Raw genomic sequence first — 23,348 nt, forward strand, 5'->3', positions numbered from 1 at the left:
CAGAAGCCTCAAAGAATAGAGGTGTCTGAGGCTACATAGGCAGGAGAGGCGAACCCACAAAAAGAATATGGGCATATTTCAATAAAGATGTATCTGTATCTTTTTCAGAGATATAAGGGTCCAATGTAATCAAATCTCTAACTGTATTTGGTTGATACTCTAAAGACATGCTACTATGTCAAGGGATTGTCAGTCTATAGATGGCAAATGTATAGATACCAATTGCAGAAACTATACCAGTAACCAATGAGCCCACTGGGTTCAAGAATAGTTGCTATTCCTGCCACCATGACTAATGCATTCATGTGCCTATTGTGCCAGCACTGAAGTGGCTGATGACAGAAGATAGCTGATATCCACTATTTGAGCCGTTTTGTCTACTTTGTCCTTAAGTGCTTCTTCTGAGAAGAATGGTATGTGGTGGGCTTTAATGTGCTCCACAAAGTTATTTTGCCTTCATATCCAAGTCTGAACCTTTTGACCTTTCCTAATGTTGGCATCCGGGGAAGGCAATGGCACCCCACTCCAGTACTCTTGCCTGCAAAATCCCATGGATGGAGGAGCCTAGGGCTGCAGTCCATGGGGTCGTTAAGAGTCAGACATGACTGAGGAACTTCACTTTCACTTTTCACTTTCATGCATTGGAGAAGGGAATGGCAACCCACTCCAGTATTCTTGCCTGGAGAATCCCAGGGACGGGGGAGCCTGGCGGGCTGCCATCTATTGGGTCGCACAGATTCGGACACGACTGAAGAGACTTAGCAGCAGTAATGTTGGCATCTTGACTTCACATAATGAGGATCCTTGTTTTCTCTGTTTCCAAGAGTCACCTTAACAGCATGTTAGTACCATGTCATGGAATCCTTTGCATTTTGTTAAATAACACACCCCCAAAGCTGCTCTGATAAACTCTCCTTATTAAAAGAAAAGACCTACCATATCATCACCATCATCTTTAAAGAAATGCAAAGGTAGAGTGAGCAGTGAGGAATGGGATACTGTCTCAAGTTCAGAAGATTAAAGCAAAGTGACTGTTCAAGATTTTTTAGAATATTAACCAACACCATGTCTCAGTAACCAATTGCTTCCCAGTAGGTATGTATGTATAATTCAACCAACACTGGAGATCTGCTACCCTTATGATAAAGTCAGACTTAGTACTTTGCTCTTCTGTCCTCTAGTTGAAGGAAATAAGACTCCCATTTTAAGTTGTCATGGAGGCTTTCACACTTAGCCTTTACTTCCAAATTATTACCCCAATCTTTTATTTTCTTTTATTAAGGCATTTATGGCCCCTAGCAACAACCAACTAGTTCTACAGTCTCTATAATAACTTTTCCTCACAATTCTGAAGTTTGATATATTTTACCTCCAAGGCACATTCACTTCCCCTAATACAGTATCTCCACTTAACACCTTTAAACTTCTAACATTTGCACCACTACTGGATAGGAAACCATGGGTAATTCAGCTCCAGAAACTCATTTTGTAATGTGCTTTCTTAGAACTTCTGGTACCAAATGTCATAGGTCTGATTCTTTGGGAAACAGACTGGGAGGGAGATTTGTGTCCATGAAGTTAAATGGAGAGAGCACTCAGAAACAACAAATGTAATGAAGTCAGGGAAGCAGAAGAGGCCAGGAGGCAACAGAGGAGTTACATTAAAGACCCTAATTTGATCCCACAAAGAGTTCTGAAGATGAGAGGGGCCTTTAGTTTTGTCACAACTGAGACAAACAGGATGAATCTTCGCACTCCTGCATGGATCACTCATTAGATGTGTGTTGACTCCCTGAGATAGTGCATCCTTCAAAAAAGCAGATCTTCCGGGCAGGGTCGTGGAGAAAGACTTAACTGTGGCCTACCAACAGGTAACATTCCGATAAGCTGGGGAAGATAAGTGTTTCTCTCCTGAAGGGGTAATCTGGTAGTGCTCTACAACATCCGTTATGGAGGTTTGGACACCAATATGTGCTCCAATATATACTTCACTGCTACTGAGCCTATAAATTACCCACTTTAAAACATTACTGCTAACTTCTACATGATACATTTGTGAAAACCAAGCTTTTTATTTCTGGTTGGAAGTAGCATTGTGTTCTACTTTTTAAGTAGGGAGTATTTCATGGGTGTTACTTATCCTTAAATGAGAGCAGACTTATTCAGGTTTGCAATTTACTGCTAAAGAATAAAGTAGAATTTTCTTCGGTCTTTCTTTCCTGTTTACCTATTTATCATCAGAAGCTTTCTCGTACATCTTCAACTAGAAGCCTCAATTTTATGCACATCCCCTAAAGCCAAGTATCTTGTTTTTTGCTTTAAATCACTTAGCTCCCGGGAATGTGATGACTTAAGCAGATACTTACTTTCCATTTGCATGATATTATAAGGCCTATAATTTGAAGTAGCTTGTGTCTGGCATTTCAATATATCAGAGAATGAATGGAGGGCAAAATATGCCCCTCTGAAAGTCTAATGGCTCTTTGAGGGTGAGCACTTTACTTTTGCTAACTTCCTCCAACCTGCAAGTTCACTTATTATTCACTTTCATAATTACCTTGGCAATATTTCTAAGATTTACACTTATATATTTGTTGTAGAAGAGAAATAATAATGGATTATAGTACAGGGTGAAAAAGCCCTCATTTTCTGGGAAACTAATTGTGAACATTAGTGAAAAGCCTCAACTCCTTTCAGTTTGGGAAAGCACTTTGATATAATGATGATATGTGAAAGTGGGAAGACATAATTTTCTACAGAATATTGCTTGGACTTCATCACTTTTCTGCCTGAGCCCACAGTGTCTACTTCACAGAATAAAATTCCTCATGGTTTCTAGCAAATACACCAATATGCCTATACTATATTCCCAGGCAGTTAAATCTTTAGTATCTGTTTGCATTTTTATGAGTATTTTAACAAGATGGTATAAGATATCAAAAATCAGGCATTATACATAAATCAGGCATTATATATTAGAAACCTCAATATTCCTTTTTAAAATGTTAAGTAAACATAAATAGAAAATTATATAGTGATAATTTAGGTTTTAAGAAAAAAAATACATAGCTTATTTTTTAGAAAGTCTCTTCAGTAAATTACATGCTTACTCAATATACATCCTTATCTTTAAAGACCTCAGAAGAACACAGCTGAAAAGGGAGAACAAGAGTGTAACTGACACTACCTTTCATGGTTAGTTTTGAAATTCAAGAAGTAACTTTTTCATCTTAGAATATGCCATATGTATGAGAAGAGTCTCCTGCTTTCTTCCTTCATCTGGGAAGAAGAAAAATTAATAAGCAAAACTCAAAATGACCAAAAATTAAAATCTACTTCTCCCATCCCCTCCCCCTCAAAAAAACTTTGAGGGCTTTTACTATCCTTTAAGGCTTCCCAGCAGTAAAGAGTCCTCCTGCCAGTGTATGAGATGCATGTTTGATTCCTGGGTGGAGAGGATTCCTTGGATGAGGAATCCTCATGAGGGAATGGCAACCCACTCCAGTATTCTGGCTTGGAAAATCCTATGGACAGAGGAGCCTGGTGGGCTGAAGGCCATGCAGCCGTCACAGAGTCAGTCACGACTGAACACGTGCACATTCGTGCAGACACACACACACACAATTCTTTAAGCACTCTTTTGCACTTTCATTCCACATAAAAACACCAGAACTAAAATGTTGCTGTCTCATTCATATGATCAAAGGATCTAATAGGTTACATGATATTCTTTAAATAAAACTGAATAATTGTTTATAGTAAGTGTCATTACTTAAATTTAGCCAGGAGAAGTACATTGCATTGGTTCTTTTTTTTTTAAAGGTTTACTGTTTTATCATAATATAGCTGTTACTGCATGTATAATAAGCTTTTTCATGTCATCTTATGTCTAATAACATTGGACAAAAGTTAAAATATGCCCATTCCTAAATAATATCAATATAGGGCATGTTCCTGTTCTCTTTACTGAATTTTTGCTAAGTTCATTTTAATGTCTACAGAAAAATTAAAATAAAAAGAATGTACAGAACAGGTGACAAGAAAGAATGCATAAATAATACTTATTTTGTTAAAGTAGGTATTTACAGCCATCCAAGAAACTAACAAAGCTGTAGCAAATACACAAAAACATTCAGTCAACTTACAAAGATTTGAGAGGAGTTTTTATCCTAATAACATTATTTCACTTTTACCAAAATTAATTCAGAATAAGAATGCACATGAATCAATAGTAGATACCCAACCTGAAATGAAGTGATTGCTTTAAATGACTTCTAATACATCATATCTTATTATATTAGGATATGACAGGTTATGCTGTGCTTCATTGGGTTACATAATATCATTTGGAATATAACTTCAGTCTATCTAATATAAGATGATGAATCAGGAAATAAAATGACAAGGACTCATTTATTTCAGGTCTTAAATTAGATTTTTCTGTCCACACAAAAGGAAGGAAACCAAAATGGCTTCCAAGAGGGCTGTCTCATTCATGTCAATGAGCAATCACCAGCTACTGTCCCTCATTCATTTTGGGAATGAATGTTTGTTGTCTTTGTAAGAACTAGCATAAATGAGACAGTTTTTATGAGACTAGCATATATCTGGCTTTCTACTGGTTTTGTGTGCCTGTGATACTGTCAGAAGCATAATGTCAAACTTGGGAAATCAGAATAGTGCACTCAAAATTATTATATAATCTAAGAACACCATGGAGACCTGCTATGATCCCATTATAATATATACTAAAAGAGGAAACAAACTTAATGGGCACGTATAAGAAGAATCTAGTAATCAAATCATAACTGGATAGAATGTGGTTTAGTATATATTTTTAATATAAACATAGGAAATGGAAAGATGGAAAAAATATTTTTAGTTAAGAAGAGTAGGTTTATTCATGTCAATGTATAGCAAAAAAAATTACAATTTTTTTTTAAGTCACTTCAATCATGTCTGACTATGCGACCCCACAGACAGCAGCCCACCAGGCTCCCCCATCCCTGGGATTCTCCAGGCAAGAACAATAGAGTGGGTTGCCATTTATTATAAAGTAATTAGACTCAAATTAAAATAATTAATTAAAAAAACAACAGTATACTTTATCTAGTTTAAAACTCATTCTGGTTTCATGGATGATAAATATCAAACTGTATTCCAACATGTTAGGCGTAAAAATTTCATCACTAGAAAAACGTTAATTTTTATTGCCTAGGTAGGGAGGGAGGTAAACTTAAAGGGCATATGTCCAAAGGTGTTATAGATAATGTGGTATAAAAGATGTGTCATTGGATTACCAGTGCTGAAATATTAAAACTTTTAATACAAGTGAAAGAAAATGTGACATTTAATAAGTGCAAATAAAAAGAGGTTGGAGTCAATATATTTTAACTCAGTTAATTTGTGTTTCTCAGATATGTCTTCCTATGTTGCACATTCATTATATATCAAGGTTCTAGCAATCTACGAATTTAAGGAAAACAAATGGATCTCATTAAAACTTTAACAAAAAGTTACTTAAAGGAACAGTAAACCATGATGGCAAAAATAAAACCACTATATTACTCTGTGGTTAGTTTATCTATAAGGTAGAAATAACTGAATATCAGATGATCAAATTCACATTTGTTGTCACAAGTTAAAAAGACACGCAAAAAACCTTCAATTATTTGCTATAGTTTCATGCTATAAAATTTGAATATATACCTTTCATAACTTTGATACTGGATCAGAAAATATAACAAATGCTTTTATATACTCATCATAAGTTATTTATGGGTTGCAGTCACTAAAATGTGCTTCAAGAATATTTAGGCACAACTGAAGACCAAAAGATATAAGTATATCAGATACAATAATGAATAATGTACCTGCTTCTCTCTTCTACTTGGAATGTGCTGGTTTGGCTGATAATTAATGAAATAGCAAATATTTGATTATACTGTTATAGGCAGATAAATCAATACTATTTTCTGTATATAGAATAATTTTAGCTTCACTGTTGTAGATTTAAGAAAGATAACATTCTATCCTGTAAAAATCTGGCAGTGATTTCAAACTAATAATGTTAGTCTTCAAAGCACTGAAATATAATTAGAAAAGAACTTTACATTGTTCAACCTAAAGATAACTCTACTTGAGAGGTATGGTTAAAGCTAATATCCTGTCATCTGCAAAGCACCATGTGATTATTTCAGATTCTTTGAAAATATAAGGTCTTATTATATATATCTTAACAGAATTGATACTTTGCTGTAATGCACAATTAGGACATTGAAAAAAAAAAAAAAAGTTCAGTTCAGTTCAGTCGCTCAGTTGTGTCCGACTCTTTGGGACCCCATGAATCGCAGCACGCCAGCCCTCCCTGTCCATCACCAACTCCCGGAGTTCACTCAGATTCACATTCATCGAGTCAGTGATGCCATCCAGCCATCTCATCCTCTGCCGTCCCCTTCTTCTCCTGCCCCCAATCCCTCCCAGCATCAGAGTCTTTTCCAATGAGTCAACTCTTCACATGAGGTCGCCAAAGTACTGGAGTTTCAGCTTTAGCATCATTCCTTCTGAAGAAATCCCAGGGCTGATCTCCTTCAGAATGGACTGGTTGGATCTCCTTGCAGTCCAAGGGACTCTCAAGAGTCTTCTCCAACACCGCAGTTCAAAAGCATCAATTCTTTGGTGCTCAGCTTTCTTCAGAGTCCAACTCTCACATCCATACATGACCACTGGAAAAACCATAGCCTTGACTAGAAGGACCTTGGTCGGCAAAGTAATGTCTCTGCTTTTGAATATTCTATCTAGGTTGATAATAATTTTTTTTCCAAGGAGTAAGCATGTTTCAATTTCATGGCTGCAGTCACTATCTGCAGTGATTTTGGAGACCCCCAAAATAAAGTCTGACACTGTTTCTACTGTTTCCCCATCTATTTCCCATGAAAAGCAACAAGGGGCTCCTAAAATAAATAATCATTTGAAATTCACTTTTCCTTCACAATCGTTTTTTGTGAGGTCTTCTTGCATTAGATTGTGAAATGAATGGGTAATTCTGTTTTGCTGATTCAAGTGCTATCATCCATCATCCATGTGGAGGCATCAGGGATACATTTCTTGTTTTCAGAATACGTAGACTACATTTTGAAAATCTTAGACATAACATCTAGACACAGTGCCTACTTTTTTGCTCTTATGCCATCTGCATAGAACTAGAAAAATAATTCTCTGCATCAGTTTAGCAAGGACAATTATCCATGAAAAATAAAAGTAGTTGGTTATTGTGTCTTGAATTTTGTTTGCTTTCGACTTTTTACTCAAAATTTAGTTTGGTTTCATTTGCTAATTATACAGGAAATTTCATGTATATTCTTTTTCTTATTTCATACTTAATATCTATCTCCCTTTATCTCTTCCTCCCACTCTCTCTCTCTCTTTCCCTGCCTCTTTTCCTCCTTTTCTATCTCACTCACCCTCATGTATGTTAATGGCACCAAACCTAGAAGTTTTTGATTAGTTATTTACCTAGTTGGTTTCTATTTTTATAATATTAAGGAGACTGGGATTCCAATAAATTCGATGAGACAGTACTTACATGTAAGACTCAAAAACAAAACTTTTTAGTATTTTTCAGAAGTTATTCTTCTCATGGACCTTAATAAACAGGCACATAGACTATCTATCAAATTGTTACTAGAAAAATAAAACAAACCAGTAATTGTGAATCAAAATGAGCACAAGCTTCACTGTAAACTAATAAAACTCCTTCATTTTAAAATGAGAGGCAAAATTTCACAAAGAAGCAGTGTGAACCGAAAGTTAAAACTGTTTTTATTTTCATTTTTTTTGGCAGCACAGCATAACATGCGGGATTATAATTCTTCTACAAGTGATCAAACCCACATCCTCTGCAATGGAAGCATGCAATCTTAACCATAGGATCACCAGGGAACTATATATTCTAAACAACTATGAAAACAGAATATGCTCTCTAGCTGAAAACAAAGTTTCTCTATGAAAACTTGCTAAAAACCAGTCTATTCAATTTGAAGGAATTATTGATTGAATATTCCTGCTCAATAAAATGGTTTTCTTTGTAAATTCAACCATATTGGAAATATTTCATCATGCCAAATGCATAATTTACTACTCAATAGATAAATATATGTAACATACAGTATTCATTAGATAGATAAATACCTATGTAAATTAATTTAGTGAAAAGCTGTGAACTAAGATTTAATAATAAGGACAGGTGTGTCCAGCTCTTTATGACCCTGGACTATGGCCCGCCAGGCCCCTCTGTCCATGAGATTTTCAGGCAAGAATACTGGAGTGGGCTGCCATTTCCTCCTTCAGAGGCTCTTCCAGACCTAGGGATGGAACCTGTGTCTCCTGAATTGCAGGTGAATTCTTTACCCACTGAGCCATCAGAGAAGCCAATAATAAGGTCAAATAGTAGCTTATAGGGTAATTGTGTAGGAATAAATAATTAATAAACAAAACAATCTTTTTTCAACAAATATCACTAATTCTTTGTAAATGTATTATTCAGAAACCCCGCATTTCCTACACTGCAGGTGGATTCTTTACTACTGGAGCCACCTGAAAAGCCCACAGTAGTAAATACAAAGCAGTAATTTGAATTTTTTTTTTTAAGAAAAAGACATTTGAAATGATTTTATATTAATAAGTAAGTTGTCAAATCAATGGAAATTTCCTTTTTCATAGTAAGGTTTCACTGGAGCATGAAGCTTCTTGTAATAGTAAGTTCTTTCCCTCAAACTATTTTAATTCAAATATTATGAGTTTTTGTTTTGCTCAAATATAAAACAGACAGAAAAAGGACAAGATCTACACAGATATTACCGTTAGTACAAAAATGTTATTTCTGCCCAATTCACATAATAAGTAGGAACACAAGCCTTAGAACACATGACAAAGAAAATATGATGATATTAAAATGTAGATTTTTTTCTTATAAATATACCATTTCAAAGGCAGTTGTCCTCTATAATTTAAGTGTCTCTCTCTTAAAATATATGAATAAAGTTGGCAATCAAATGATCCATGCAATTAATAATTTTATTATCACTTTTATTTTATGTTGGATAAATTCCAAAGCAGTTCTGAAATATGAGCATGTATCTCTATAAAAATCAGAAATACCATGATCTACATTCATCCTGTGTTACTCTAGCTAGTTAAATATTGTTACTGTAATGATGGTTCAATTGTAATTTATAAAACATCTATACAAAGTGAAATGCTGTAGAGTATTCTCTATATTATAATTAATTGGAGTGAAATGGGTATATAAACAATCAGTGATAATCATCTACAGATTTTATTAAATTTCTGTATAATAGGATATTGCTATGTGGAAAAGGAAATGTTCAAAACATGATTACAGTGTCTCTCTTTACCTGTGGGGAGGCTGCAGAAAAATGAAAAAGAAAGATGACTTGTTCCAATCACTTTGTTGTTGCTGTTGTTCAGTCACTGAGTCGTGTCCAACTCTTTGTGACCCTATGGACTGCAGCACGACAGGGTTCCCTGTCCTTCACCATCTCCCAAAGTTTGTTCAAACTCATGTCCATTGAGTCAGTGATGCTATCCAACCATCTCATCCTTTACCACTCCATTATCCTGCTCCAATCACTTTGCAAACGTGCCAAGTGGTATATGGTAATCACACATACTTGGTATTTGGTAGCAGAAGAATCTTTATATTTGAGATGATTTTGTGAGATGCACTTAGCCTGATCAAGATTACTTGCAGAAAATAAATGTGACATTTTAAGATGTTTGAAAAATGTAATATAAGCTATAACTATCAAGGTATAACTTGTAGGTGTTTCATAAACAAATCAGCTCCTTTTTGTGTTAATGATGACATACATACATCATTTAGGGACCACAATGTTAAAAATCAAACCAGAGTACATCCGAAGGCTGCAAGTAACAACCTGGGGAGCTGTACAGAGTCCTGCACTTCACAATGCTTCTTCAACTATGTCCCACATTTATTGTCATTTTTGAAATGTTTAAATTAATAAACTTTGATACTAGCTAGGTGCTCCAACTTTTATGGGATTTAACAATCCCAGATTGGGAGTTATCTCAGGGTGGCAATCTTGTTTCAAAGAAGGAATTAAACTATTTACTTTGAAGCTACCTGAGCAAAGATATTAGTCTATATTTACATAGTCTGTATATTTTGGTGGAAAGGAGATTGCAAAGGAAGATTTGATACAGATTATAGATTTAAAACTCCAAGCCCATCCAATTCTTGGCACAGTCACTGTAGTATAAATAGTGTAAATGCCTAAGAGATAACCAAATCTCATTTGGTATGCATCAATTTCTTGAGAAGAAGAAATGAGACTAGTCATTTTTTCATTTTCTGTGTAATGTTTTATTCATATACTAGATGGCAACCCACTCCAGTACTCTTGCCTAGAGAATTCCATGGAGGGAGGAGCCTTGTAGGCTACAGTCCATGAGGTCGCAAAGAGTCGGACACGACTGAGCGACTTTACTTACTTACTTAATTACTTAGGTATATACTATTATTAGTCAGTAGGTGAGCATATGAAGATATTTAGCAAATAAATGACATACATGAATGTTCAGTTCAGCCTCTCAGTCGTGTCCCACTCTTTGCGACCCCATGAATCGTAGCATGCCAGGCCTCCCTGTCCATCACCAACTCCTGGAATTCACACAGACTCACGTCCATTGAGTAGGTGATGCCATCCAGCCATCTCATCCTCTATCATCCCCTTTTTCTCCTGCCCCCAATCCCTCCCAGCATCAAAGTATTTTCCAATGAGTCAATTCTTCACATGAGGTGGCCAAAGTACTAGAGTTTCAGCTTTAGCATCATTCCTTCCAAAGAAATCCCAGGGCTGATCTCCTTCAGAATGGACTGGTTGGAACTCGTTGCATTCCGAGGGACTCTCATGAGTCTTCTCCAACACCACAGTTCAAAAGCATCAATTCTTCAGCGCTCAGCTTTCTTCAGAGTCCAACTCTCACATCCATACATGACCACTGGAAAAACCATAGCCTTGACTAGACAGACTAAGTCGGCAAAGTAGTGTCCCTGCTTTTGAATATGCTATCTAGGTTGGTCATAACTTTTCTTCCAAGGAGTAGGCGTCTTTTAATTTAATGGCTGCAGTCACCATCTGCAGTGATTTTGGAGCTCCCCAAAATAAAGTCTGACACTGTTTCACTGTTTCCCCATCTATTTCCATGAAGTGATGGGACCAGATGCCATGATCTTTGTTTTCTGAATGTTGAGCTTTAAGCCAACTTTTTCACTCTCCTCTTTCACTTTCATCAAGAGACTTTTGCATTCCTCTTCACTTTCTGCCATAAGTGTGGTGTCATATGCATATCTGAGGTTATTGATATTTCTCCCGGCAATCTTGATTCCAGCGTGTGTTTCTTCCAGTCCAGCGTTTCTCATGATATACTCTGCATAGAAGTTAAATAAGCAGGGTGACAGTATACAGCCTTGAGGTACTTCTTTTCCTATTTGGAACCAGTCTGTTGTTCCATGTCCACTTCTTACTGTTGCTTCCTGACCTGCATACAGATTTCTCAAGAGCCAGGTTAGGTGGTCTAGTGTTCCCATCTCTTTCAGAATTTTCCACAGTTGATTGTGATACACACAGTCAAAGGCTTTGGCATAGTCAATTAAGCAGAAATAGATGTTTTTCTGGAACTCTCTTGTTTTTTCCATGATCCAGTGGATATTGGCAATTTGATCTCTGGTTCCTCTGCCTTTTCTAAAACCAGCTTGAACATCAGAAAGTTCACGGTTCACGTATTGCTGAAGTCTGGCTTGGAGAATTTTGAGCATTACTTTACTAGCATGTGAGATGAGTGCAATTGTGTGGTAGTTTGAGCATTCTTTGGCATTGCCTTTCTTTGGGATTCGAATGAAAACTGACCATTTCCATTCCTGTGGCCACTGCTGAGGTTTCCAAATTTGCTGGCATATTGAGTGCATCAATTTCACAGCATCATCGTTCAGGATTTGAAACAGCTCAACTGGAATTCCATTACCTCCACTAGCTTTGTTCCTAGTGATGCTTTCTAAGGCCCACTTGACTTCACATTCTAGGATCTCTGGCTCTAGATGAGTGATCACACCATCGTGATTATCCGGGTCATGAAGATCTTTTTTGTACAGTTCTTCTGAGTATTCTTGCCACCTCTTCTTAATATCTTCTGCTTCTCTTAGGTCCATACCATTTCTGTCCTTTATCGAACCCATCTTTGCATGAAATGTTCCCTTGGTGTCTCTAATTTTCTTGAAGAGATCTCTAGTCTTTCCCATTCTGTTGTTTTCCTCTATTTCTTTGCATTGATCGCTGAAGAAGGCTTTCTTATCTTTTCTTGCTATTCTTTGAAACTCTGAATTCAGATGCTTGTATCTTTCCTTTTTCCCTTTACTTTTCACCTCTCTTCTTTTCACAGCTGTTTGTAAGCCCTCCACAGACAGTCATTTTGCTTTTTTTTGCATTTCTTTTCCATGGGGATGATCTTGATCCCTGTCTCCTGTACAATGTCACGAACCTCATTCCATAGTTCATCAAGCACTCTATCTATCAGATCTAGGCCCTTAAATCTATTCCTCACTTCCACTGTATAATCATAAGGGATTTAATTTAGGTCATACCTGAATGGTCTAGTGATTTTCCCTACTTTCTTCAATTTGAGTCTGAATTTGGTAATAAGGAGTTCATGATCTGAGCCACAGTCAGCTCCTGGTCTTGTTTTTGTTAACTGTATGGAGCTTCTCCATCTTTGGCTGAAAAGAATATAATCAATCTGATTTCGGTGTTGACCATCTGGTGATGTCCATGTGTAGAGTCTTCTCTTGTGTTGTTGGAAGAGGGTGTTTGCTATGACCAGTGCATTTTCTTGGCAAAACTCCATTAGAGTTTGCCCTGATTCATTCTACATTCCAAGGCCAAATTTGTCTGTTACTACAGGTGTTTCTTAACTTTCTACTTTTGCATTCCATTCCCCTATAATGGAAAGTACATCTTTTGGGGTGTTAGTTCTAAAAGGTCTTGTAGGTCTTCATAAAACAGTTCAACTTCAGCTTCTTCAGCATTACTGGTTGGGACATAGACTTGAATATCTGTGATATTGAAGTGTTTGCCTTGGAGACAAACAGAGATCATTCTGTCATTTTTGAAATTGCATCCAAGTACTCCATTTTGGACTCTTTTGTTGACCATCATGGCTACTCCCTTTCTTCTGAGGGATTCTTGACCAGAGTAGTAGATATAATGGTCATCTGAGTTAAATGCACCCATTCCAGTCCATTTTAGTTCACTGATTCCTAGAATGTCGACGTTCGCTCTTGCCATTGCTTGTTTGACCACTTCTAATTTGCCTTGATTCATGGACCTGACATTCCAGGTTCCTATGCAATATTACTCTTTACAGCATCAGACCTTGCTTCTATCACCAGTCACATTCACAACTGGGTATTGTTTTTGCTTTGGCTTCATCCCTTCATTCTTTCTGGAGTTATTTCTCCACTGATCTCCAGTAGCATATTGGGCACCTACTGACCTGGGGAGTTCCTCTTTCAGTATCCTATCATTTTGCCTTTCATACTGTTCATGGGGTTCTCAAGGCAAGAATACTGAAGTGGTTTGCCATTCCCTTCTCCAGTGGACCACATTCTGTCAGACCTCTCCACCATGACCTGCCCATCTTGAGTGCCCTGTGGGCATGGCTTAGTTTCATTGAGTTAGACAAGGCTGTGGTCCTAGTGTGATTAGATTGACTAGTTTTCTGTGAGTATGGTTTCAGTGTGTCTACCCTCTGATGTCCTCTTGAAACACCTACCATCTTACTTGGGTTTCTCTTACCTAGGGCGTGGGGTATCTCTTCACGGCTGCTCCAGCAAAGCGCAGCCGCTGCTCCTTACCTTGGATTTTGCGTAAATGTGTCCTGTTCTTGATGCAGAGAATAATTTGGAAAAGAGCATAGAAGGCAGGGTTGGGAATGAAAGATGATATTTATTAAGGGAAAAATTGATGTAGTATTTATATATGGATATATGATTTATATATCGAGTTGTAGGGTTTATATATGGACAGTCCCTTGGACTGCAAAGAGATCCAAGCAGTCAATCCTGAAGGGAATCAGTCCTGAATATGTATTGAAAAAACTGATGCTTAAGCTGATACTCCAATACTTTGGACACCTGATGCAAAGAATTGACTCATTGGAAAAGACCCTCATGCTGTGAAAGATTGAAGGCAGGAGGAGAAGTGGACAACAAAGGATGACACTGTTGCATGGCATCACCAACTCAATGGGCATAAGTTTGAGTAAGCAAGGGTGTTGGTGATGGATAGGGAAGCCTGGTGTGCTGCTGTCCACGGAGTTGCAAAGAGTCAGACACAACTAAGTGACTGAACTGCAATGAACTTATATATGGATGGGCTTCCCAGGTGGCGTAGTGGTTAAGTATCCACCTGACAATGCAGGAGACAAAGGTTCGATCCCTAGGTCAGGAAGATTCCCTGAAGTAGGAAATGGCAACCCACTCCAGTATTCTTGCCTGGGAAATCCCATGGACAGTGGAGTCTGATGGCCTATAGTCCGTGTGGTTGCAAAGAGTCAGACACAACTAAGCACACAGGCACTCATTGATTATATATGGATAGGAATGGCAGTTGCAGAGATAATTTGGAAGCACTTGCACTCTTTTGAATGTCAGGAATTCTGGGTAATAGTAAAATTCAGGATGAATGTAATTATATGTTTGCCATAAGTAGTATTTGTAGACAAGAGACAAAGAAATTACATGAAGAGTCCCAGAATACAATAGTTTGTCTTTTTTTTTTTTTTTTTCCTTTCATATAATCCACTGGTACTGGGAACATGAAAAGTATGTGTTAGAAGATTCTTCCTTAGTCCTATGGATCTAAATGGATCCTAAATGGTTCCTAAATACTATAATATATTCACATGATCTATTCACACTAAGTTTCTCTTTAGCTGCAAAATAGATACAACCAGCAACCCCCCTCCAAAAAAAAAAAAAAAGTGAGCTTTTGTAAGCTACATCAGTCACTTAATGCATTGACGAGTGCATGAAAAGCAAACAAGTATGAGAAACTGAAGCACAAAGAAAGGGCACACCATCTTGAAGAGTCAGAGAAAATTCATTTCTATCAAGAATACAATTTCAAAAAACAGAGAACTTTAGTATAAATAAAGGTGCTGGAGAACAAGAAGGGACCAGAGGGGCCTCCATGATGGAACACTCTTTGAAAGCACAAGCAGTAGTAGCAAAGGACAGACCCCACCCCTGCTCTGTCTACTGGCCAGAGAGGGGCACACTTCAGAGAGCTGGAGAGTGACTAGTCATACAGTGGAGACAGGGAGAGGGAAACCGACTGGCACAGGCAGAGGACAGTCACCGTGATGCATTTTCCTCAAGTCTGTCTGAGCCAGCTGGGGGATCCTCTACCCATTTTCCAAGTTTGTGCAAGATGTGAACCCGAGCCATTATGTGCCATGGTTAACCTCGTTAGTAAATCAATTTGTGAGGTCAGTGGGGAGGATGAGACATAGGATAAGGATCCACCACATTCACAGCTTCACATCAGTGCCACCTGAGGACTTACCTGGTTGTGAGGAGACGATCTCTATCACAGACTAGCTGGGTGACCTGCATCAGTTTCTTCTCCTGCCAAGGTTTCATCTCCTTGTCTGTGAAGACCTTGATGGCTGGCCAAGCAGCCCACTGAAGGGCTGTGAGCATGTGGTCCTCCAAAAAGAGAAGAACCGGGCTGCCTCAGGCATCTTCCTGCACTCCAGGGCTTCAAGCAGCAGCACCTCATGGTTGTGCTGCCACAGCAGCATGTCCAGCACTTAGACCAGGGCCAGCGGGCCTCAAAGGACCCAGCCTCTCAGTTTATCCTTGCTGCCCTTGTCCTCACTGACGCCCAAGCTGGTGTGACCCAGGAAGAAAGTGAATAAGAACTCCAGCCGGGCCTCTGAGTCAGAGTCATTTGTTGGGCATGGAGCTGTCGAGCAGGACAGACAGCTGGACATGACACCAGGGTGGGAATCACCTCGCATTACACCAGGGTGGGAATCACCTCGCAGGAGCCACATGCACCAGGGCGGTGCAAGAACAAGGCACATGTTCAGTGAGCACCCAGAGACCTGCGCTTGTGCATGGCTGGCCAGGGAGCCCACCCAGCAAGTGATAGATCCTACAGTGGGCTGAGCCAAGAAGGTCCTCAGGTTGTACCTTCAACTTCAGGGCTCTCCTCCTCCTCTCCACTCCTTCTCCTCAGTCCTGGCTGCCACCACCCACTCAACCCCAGTGAAGAGGAGGTCCAGTATCACTGCTTTAAGTCACCACTTGGCCTTCAGTGAAGAACCACATGGTAACAGGTAACCTTTGCCACCTGTCACCACATAGCAGCAGTCAAAGCTCTACAACACTAAGAGCAGAACCCCCAAAATCAATCTGTAGGAGCCCAGCAGGAGCAGGGAGTGTACATGGGGACTCCCCGAAGCCATTTCTGCTGGTAGGCTAGGTACACGCCATGGGCTGAGAAGGCCCATTTGGCAGTAGGTCACAGGACCCTTGCTCTTGGCAGTTTAAACAGGGAAGTCTGCTTTTATGGATACTGGGGCTGGCCCAGGTGCATAGGTATCTTTCCTTGTACAGATACAGGTGTCCACTGACACGTAGGGACAGAAACAGGTTCTCCAACCAAGGCAACCAGCCATTTCATATATGTCACCTTGGTCTAGTGATCAGCCATTAATCATTGAGTGCTTTGTTGGTGTCCTTCTTGATGAAATTTAGGTATTGCACTTGGTTAATGGAGAACCCACCAAGATAGAGATGGTCTTTGTGACATCAGTAAATTGGTTGAAGTCTTGGCAGGTGTGCTTTGTGCCCTTCTAGATGATACAATTAGTGCAGAATGACACTGATGATTTCCTTTAAATAACAGACACACATAAGGAAAATATTAGAGAAATGAGAAGTCAGTATGACTCTAAGAGTTCAGTTTAGTTCAGTCATTCAGTCTTGCCCAACTCTTTGTGACCCCATGGACTGCAGCATGCCAGGCCCCCCTGTCCATCACCAACTCCCAGTTTACTCAAACTCATGTCCATTGAGTTGGTGATGCCAACCAACCATCTCATCTTCTGTCATCACCTTCTCCTCCTTCCTTCAATCTTTCCAAGCATCAGGGTCTTTTCAAATGAGTCAGTCCTTTGCATCAAGTGGCCAAAATATTGGAGTTTCAGCTTCAACATCCGTCCTTCCAATGAATATTGAGGACTGTTTCCTTTAGGATAGACTGGTTGGATCTCCTTGAAGTCCAAGGGACTCTCAACAGTCTTCTCCAACACCACAATTCAGAAGCATCAATTCTTCAGTGCCCAGCTTTCTTTATAGTCCAACTCTCACATCCATATATGACTACTGGAAAAACCGTAGCCTTGACTAGATAGAAACCTTTGTTGGCAAAGTAATGTCCCTGCTTTTTAATATGCTATCTAGGGTAGTCATAACTTTTCTTCCAAGGAGTAAGCATCTTTTAATTTCATGGCTGCAGTCACCATCTGCAGTAATTTTGGAGAGAGAATTTTCTTCTGCAATTAAAAGGGAAGATATAAAGAAAAATCAAGGAAATAAAGAATTATAAGAAAATTCAAATTATGTTTTATATTAAAGTTAAGAAAATTCTAAAAAAAATTGCATATAAGATTAAAATTTTTGGTCATATTGGAGAGAAAAAATATGAAAGATAATAAATACAAATGATTTCCTACATATAGTAGTAATTACTTAGAAAGCAGTGTTATCAACAATATTTTGAAAGTTTCTAACTCAAAATTTAAAAATAATTTGTCATTTTGAAAATGTTACATAAATATTCTTTTGCAAAATAAAACATTATTTAAAGTAGTACTCTATCTCACCATTAGACTGAATTACAAACTCAAAAATGAAATAGTATGGCCAAAAATCATAATACCTTTATATTTTAACCTAATTTTATTGATTTTATGTAATTAGACTCTTTATACCTGGATAAGTGTTGCTTTTGGTGGCTTCTTGAGAAAGAAAAATATTGAGACTTGCTGAGCTTATATAGAATAGCTTTGTTTTATTTACTGTGGGGTTGAAAAATGAATCCCCTTCTAGTTTTAAAAGTATAATTTCCTACATTAAACTTAGAGCAGTATTAAAAAAATCCCAATCCATGAGTCTTCAGCAGTGTTCAAATTTTTATGAAAGATGTGAAGATAATGAAATTAAATCAAGAAATAAATTATTCTAACCAGAAAAAATAAAAACAAAAAATTAATATTATCTTAATCAAACACTAAAATGGCATATATCAAAAAATATGCAAGAATATTTTACATAGAGGGATAAAATGTAATGGCAAAATATTGAATATATAGTAAAAACACTGTGAAACAGAATCCAAAGAACTTATGTTAACAAAAACTAATTGAGTGCTTAAAATAACTAAAATCAAATTGACCTAAATACTTTCCTGTGCAGAAAGGTATTAGAATATTCTAATTAAAGAAATATAAGTAAAAGCAGGGTTTTCAGATATATAGACAATGAATTAAAAGCAAAAGGTATACCTCTCAAATGTCCTCAGTAGTAAAGAAAGGAAACCAATGGCCATGCAAAATAGAAAATATAGCGACTGCAAAACTATGTAAATATGGAAGTCGTAAACATAAAGGTATTAGCACATTAATTATTAACATACATACACATATGTGAAATTGTATTAATATTTTTCAGATTTTATAGACATATTTGCATAGTACTTAAAAATTCTGGAGATAGTAAGTGATCAGTAGATAGTAGTGATGATGATAGTAGTAATAATGATAATTGTTCTATCATGGTTTTAAAAAGCATACCAAAAATATTCACACTCACACTATATACATATATATGCTGTTGCTAAGTCACATCAGTCGTGTCCGACTCTGTGTGACTCCATAGACGGCAGCCCACCAGGCTTCCCAGTCCCTGGAATTCTCCAGGCAAGAACACTAGAGTGTGTTGCCATTTCCTTCTCCAATGCATGAAAGTGAAGTCGCTCAGTCGTGTCCGACCCTCAGCGACCCCATGGACTGCAGCCTACCAGGCTCCTCCGTCCATGGGATTTTCCAGGCAAGAGTACTGGAGTGGGGTGCCATTGCCTTCTCCGAATGGAATATTTATTTATATATATATATATATATATATAAATGGAAAATAAGATGGAAACAAGTGTAAATTAAGATCAAACAGACATGTAATAAATAAGAGAGTGTATTTTTTTATATTAATTGATGCTTTAGTTTTGGAGATTTTTTTTTTCTCTCAGTTTCTAATTTCTGTTTGATATATCTACTGTTTATTCAGAGAAAAGATTGTAGTGGAAAACAGAAACGTCAATGATTAACTCTGTCTTTTGAAAGCCTGAAGGCATTAGTGTAACAGAAAGGTTTTTAGGGCATAGGCAATGAATTACAAAGAATTTTAATAAGCTAGAACTTTTCTAACTAAAGAATATGTGATTTATGTGTGCTGTACTTAGTCGCTCAGTCATGTCCAAGTCGTTGTGACCCCATAGATTGTAGCCCACCACGCTCCTCTGTCCATGGGGATTCTCCAGGCAAGAGTATTGGAGTGGGTCACCATGCCCTTCTCCAGGGGATCTTCCCAAACTAGGTATCGAACCCAGGTCTCCCACATTGCAGGCACATTCTTTACCATCTGAGCCATCAGGGAAGCCCAAGAATACTGGTGTAGGTAGACTATCCCTTCTCCAGCAGGTCTTCCCCAGTCCAGGAATGAAACTGGGGTCTGCCGCCTTGTGGATGGATTCTTTACCAGCTGAGCCACCAGGGAAGAGGTTTCTATTCTGGGGAGGAGATCCTCTAAGGTCCCTGAGATATGGAGCATGCTAGTGAGAGGAGAGGCAGAATTCTCAGATAATTTTCTTCAATCTAGGAGTGAAACACTTTGCTGTATCATTTTCTATGCTAGACTAGTTGCTGTATCAGCATTCTCTGAAACAGTTCTCAATGTAAAGGGCCTTTAAGTTCGTTAAATTGTCTGACTCCCAGTGCTGCATAAGGTATGATGATTTCGATATGCCCAATATGCTTAAAGAACCAGAATGCCTTCTAGATCCATAGAAATTGCTACTGGGAAACAGTGTAGCAAAGCAATATGCATGGTTCAGTGACACAAACTCAAATGGATAGTGTTTTTCTATGTGAAGGCAGTGTAGGAAAATATCTAGCAAGAATGAAAAGCTCACTGTTTCTCACATTACATCTTTATAAAGACTTTTCATTGTATAAGTTTTTTTGGAGAAGTGTTGAAGTGACAGATGTTGATGGAGTCCAACATTGATTTGGAATTAATTTTGTTATCTAGGAGGGATGGAAACTCAGGAATTAAGTTTAGTTTCCAAAAACTAAAAGGAAAAAGGTTTTCATTCTTATATATTTGTATCCTTGAAAGGAAATTTTGTATCAATGGCAATTATATAAAGATATATGATTATTTGTGTCTTAATCGTTATATCAAATTAATAAATGTAAGCTACAAATTTATCAAAGATGTAGTATTCTACCTATAAAACCCAAGACAGTCAGCAAAAACAATGAATAAAATTGATGAGTTTATTAATATGAACATTTTAAACACTTTCTAACTTACCACTAACAACTTGGAAAACTTATGAACAAAATATTTAGAACTACCTCAGAGAAAAATGGTGAAATATTTAGAAATAATTTTATTGATGACAATATATGATTTAAGAAATATTTCAAGAATAGAAATACAGAAGATATGAGTCATAATTATAAAGAAAGACATAAGTACTTCACAAATTAATGTATAAAATTTACTACAAAAGTAAAAAGCCCAAGGAAATATATTGAGAAATCTACAAATTCAATAAAGTGCTTTAGAAAGTTTGCCAAATACAAAATTAAAAACTATAAAATCACTATTATTCATATATAGAAAAATAACCAGGTAGACAATGTAATTGAAAAAAAAAAAAACCATTTTAGTAATAGCATAAAGCAAGGTGTCCAGTAATCAATAGTGATAATTTTGATTTCAGATGTAAATAATTATGAAAAGTGTGATAAAGAATTAGATTATAAAAAGAAAGTTCCTATTTTCTTCCACTGAATATATAAATGGAAGATAAAATCATACACTCAAATTTCCAGTTGTAAGCAGAATGAGGAAGCTTGGGGCAGACCAACCAACATTATATCTGAGAAGAAATAGAAAATCTGAATAAATTACAGAAATTATCTAGGTAAAGGGACACCAGTCTAGAATTATGTAACAACAAAATATATCCTTTCAAAATAAATGAAAAGATATCTCTCAATGATGGGAAAGGTAAACATTGAGTAAATATAAATGAATATTGACTATCTAAAGCAGTTATTTTAGTATCTTGTCCTTTAAAATATATGCAACAGATATCATGAAGCAAACAGTAAGGACGTAAATATGCTTAAAGGCTCTAAACTTCTGGCAGTATCAGTATCAGAGCTAAAGTAAAAGAATTGATTATATAGTATTGTTATATAAGTTATATAGTAAGCATTCAAGTCATATATTAAATTACTGTTGTTCATTGTTCAGTCGCTAAGTCGTGTCTCTTTGTGACCTCACAGACTGCCCCATTCCAGGCTTCCTTGTCCTTCACCAACTCCCGGAGTTTACTCAAACTCATATCCTTTGAGTCAGTGATGCCATCCAACCATTTCATCCTCTGTCGGCCCCTTCTCCTCCTGCCCTCAATCTTTGCCAACATCAGGGTCTTTTCCAATGTATCAGCTCTTCACATAAGGTGGCAAAGTACTGGAGCTTCAGCTTCAGCATCAGTCTTTCTAATGAATATAAGTGTTGATTTACTTTAGGATTAACTGGTTTGATCTCCTTGCTATCCAAGGGACTCTCAAGAGTTTTCCATAACACTACAGGTGGAAAGCATCAATTTTTGGTGTTCAGCCTTCTTTACAATTGTCCAACCATTACATTCATACATGACTACTGGAAAAATCATAGCTTTGACTACAGGTAACTTTATTGGCAAGGTGATGTCTCTGCTTTTAATATACTGTCTAGGTTTACCATAGCTTTTCTTCCTAAGTTATATATTAATCATTTAAGTCATATTTTAAGTTAATCAGTAAAAATAAGAAAAATAACAATTTTGAAAGAAAAAGCACAAAAATAAATGATTAATCCAAATTAAACCAAAAAACGAGATGAAAAAACCAGTAACATGATGAACCAACCGCAGTAACCATAGTAATGCTAGATAAAGTAGTCCCAGGTTTCTGTAAATAGAGAGAATCAAAATTTTTGTGTGGTCCCAGTCATACCCTGAACCCTCCAGGACTGATAAAACCAGGAGTAATAATCCTTGTATCTTTCCAAGTTTCCTGTTGATTATTGCTGAAGATGTCTTACAATGACAACAAGAACTACAAGGACTGGTCCAACTAGAGCACTGCTGCTGCTGCTACTGCTGCTAAGTCACTTCAGTTGTGTCCAACTCCGTGTGACCTTGTAGACTACAGACCACCAGGCTCCCCCATCCCTGAGATTCTCCAGGCAAGAACGCTGCAGTGGGTTGCCATTTCCTTCTCCAATTCATGAAAGCGAAAGCTCAGCTGTGCCTGACTCTTCGCGACCCCATGGACTGCAGCCTAGTCATTAGTTTCTAAAAGGGAACATGGGCCCTGGTGACAACCCCTAGATATTTCTAGCCAATAACATCCTTATGCATAGGATAAAGATATTCCCAGGCCAGGCTGTGTAGAAAAGGAGAAGGAACCCTGGCAGATCTTGACCAACTCCCTCAATGGAAGTGAAGGAGCTAAGTGTTATCATTCACATAAAATTCAAACAGGCAAAATTATCTTATGATGATTCAGGGCTTCCTTGGTGGCTTAGATGGTAAAGAATCTGCCAGCAATGCAGGAGACATGAGTTCAATCCCAGGGAAGATCCCCTGAAGAAGGGAATGGCTACCCACTACGGTATTCTTGCCTGGAGAATTCCATGGACAGAAGAGCCTGGCAGGCTACTTTCCATGAGGTCGCAGAGTCAGACGTGACTGAGAGACTAACTCTACTACTAAGTCAAGGAAATCACTTTCAGCTTCCATATCAGGAAGTGTTCTCTTAACAAATTATATATATACAAGAGAGTCCCAGAAGCATCCTATAGAAACCTAGCTAACAATCACAATGTTGATGAGCTAAAA

Source organism: Capra hircus, chromosome 1 (assembly GCF_001704415.2).
Source record: "Capra hircus breed San Clemente chromosome 1, ASM170441v1, whole genome shotgun sequence".
NCBI lineage: Eukaryota > Metazoa > Chordata > Mammalia > Artiodactyla > Bovidae > Capra > Capra hircus.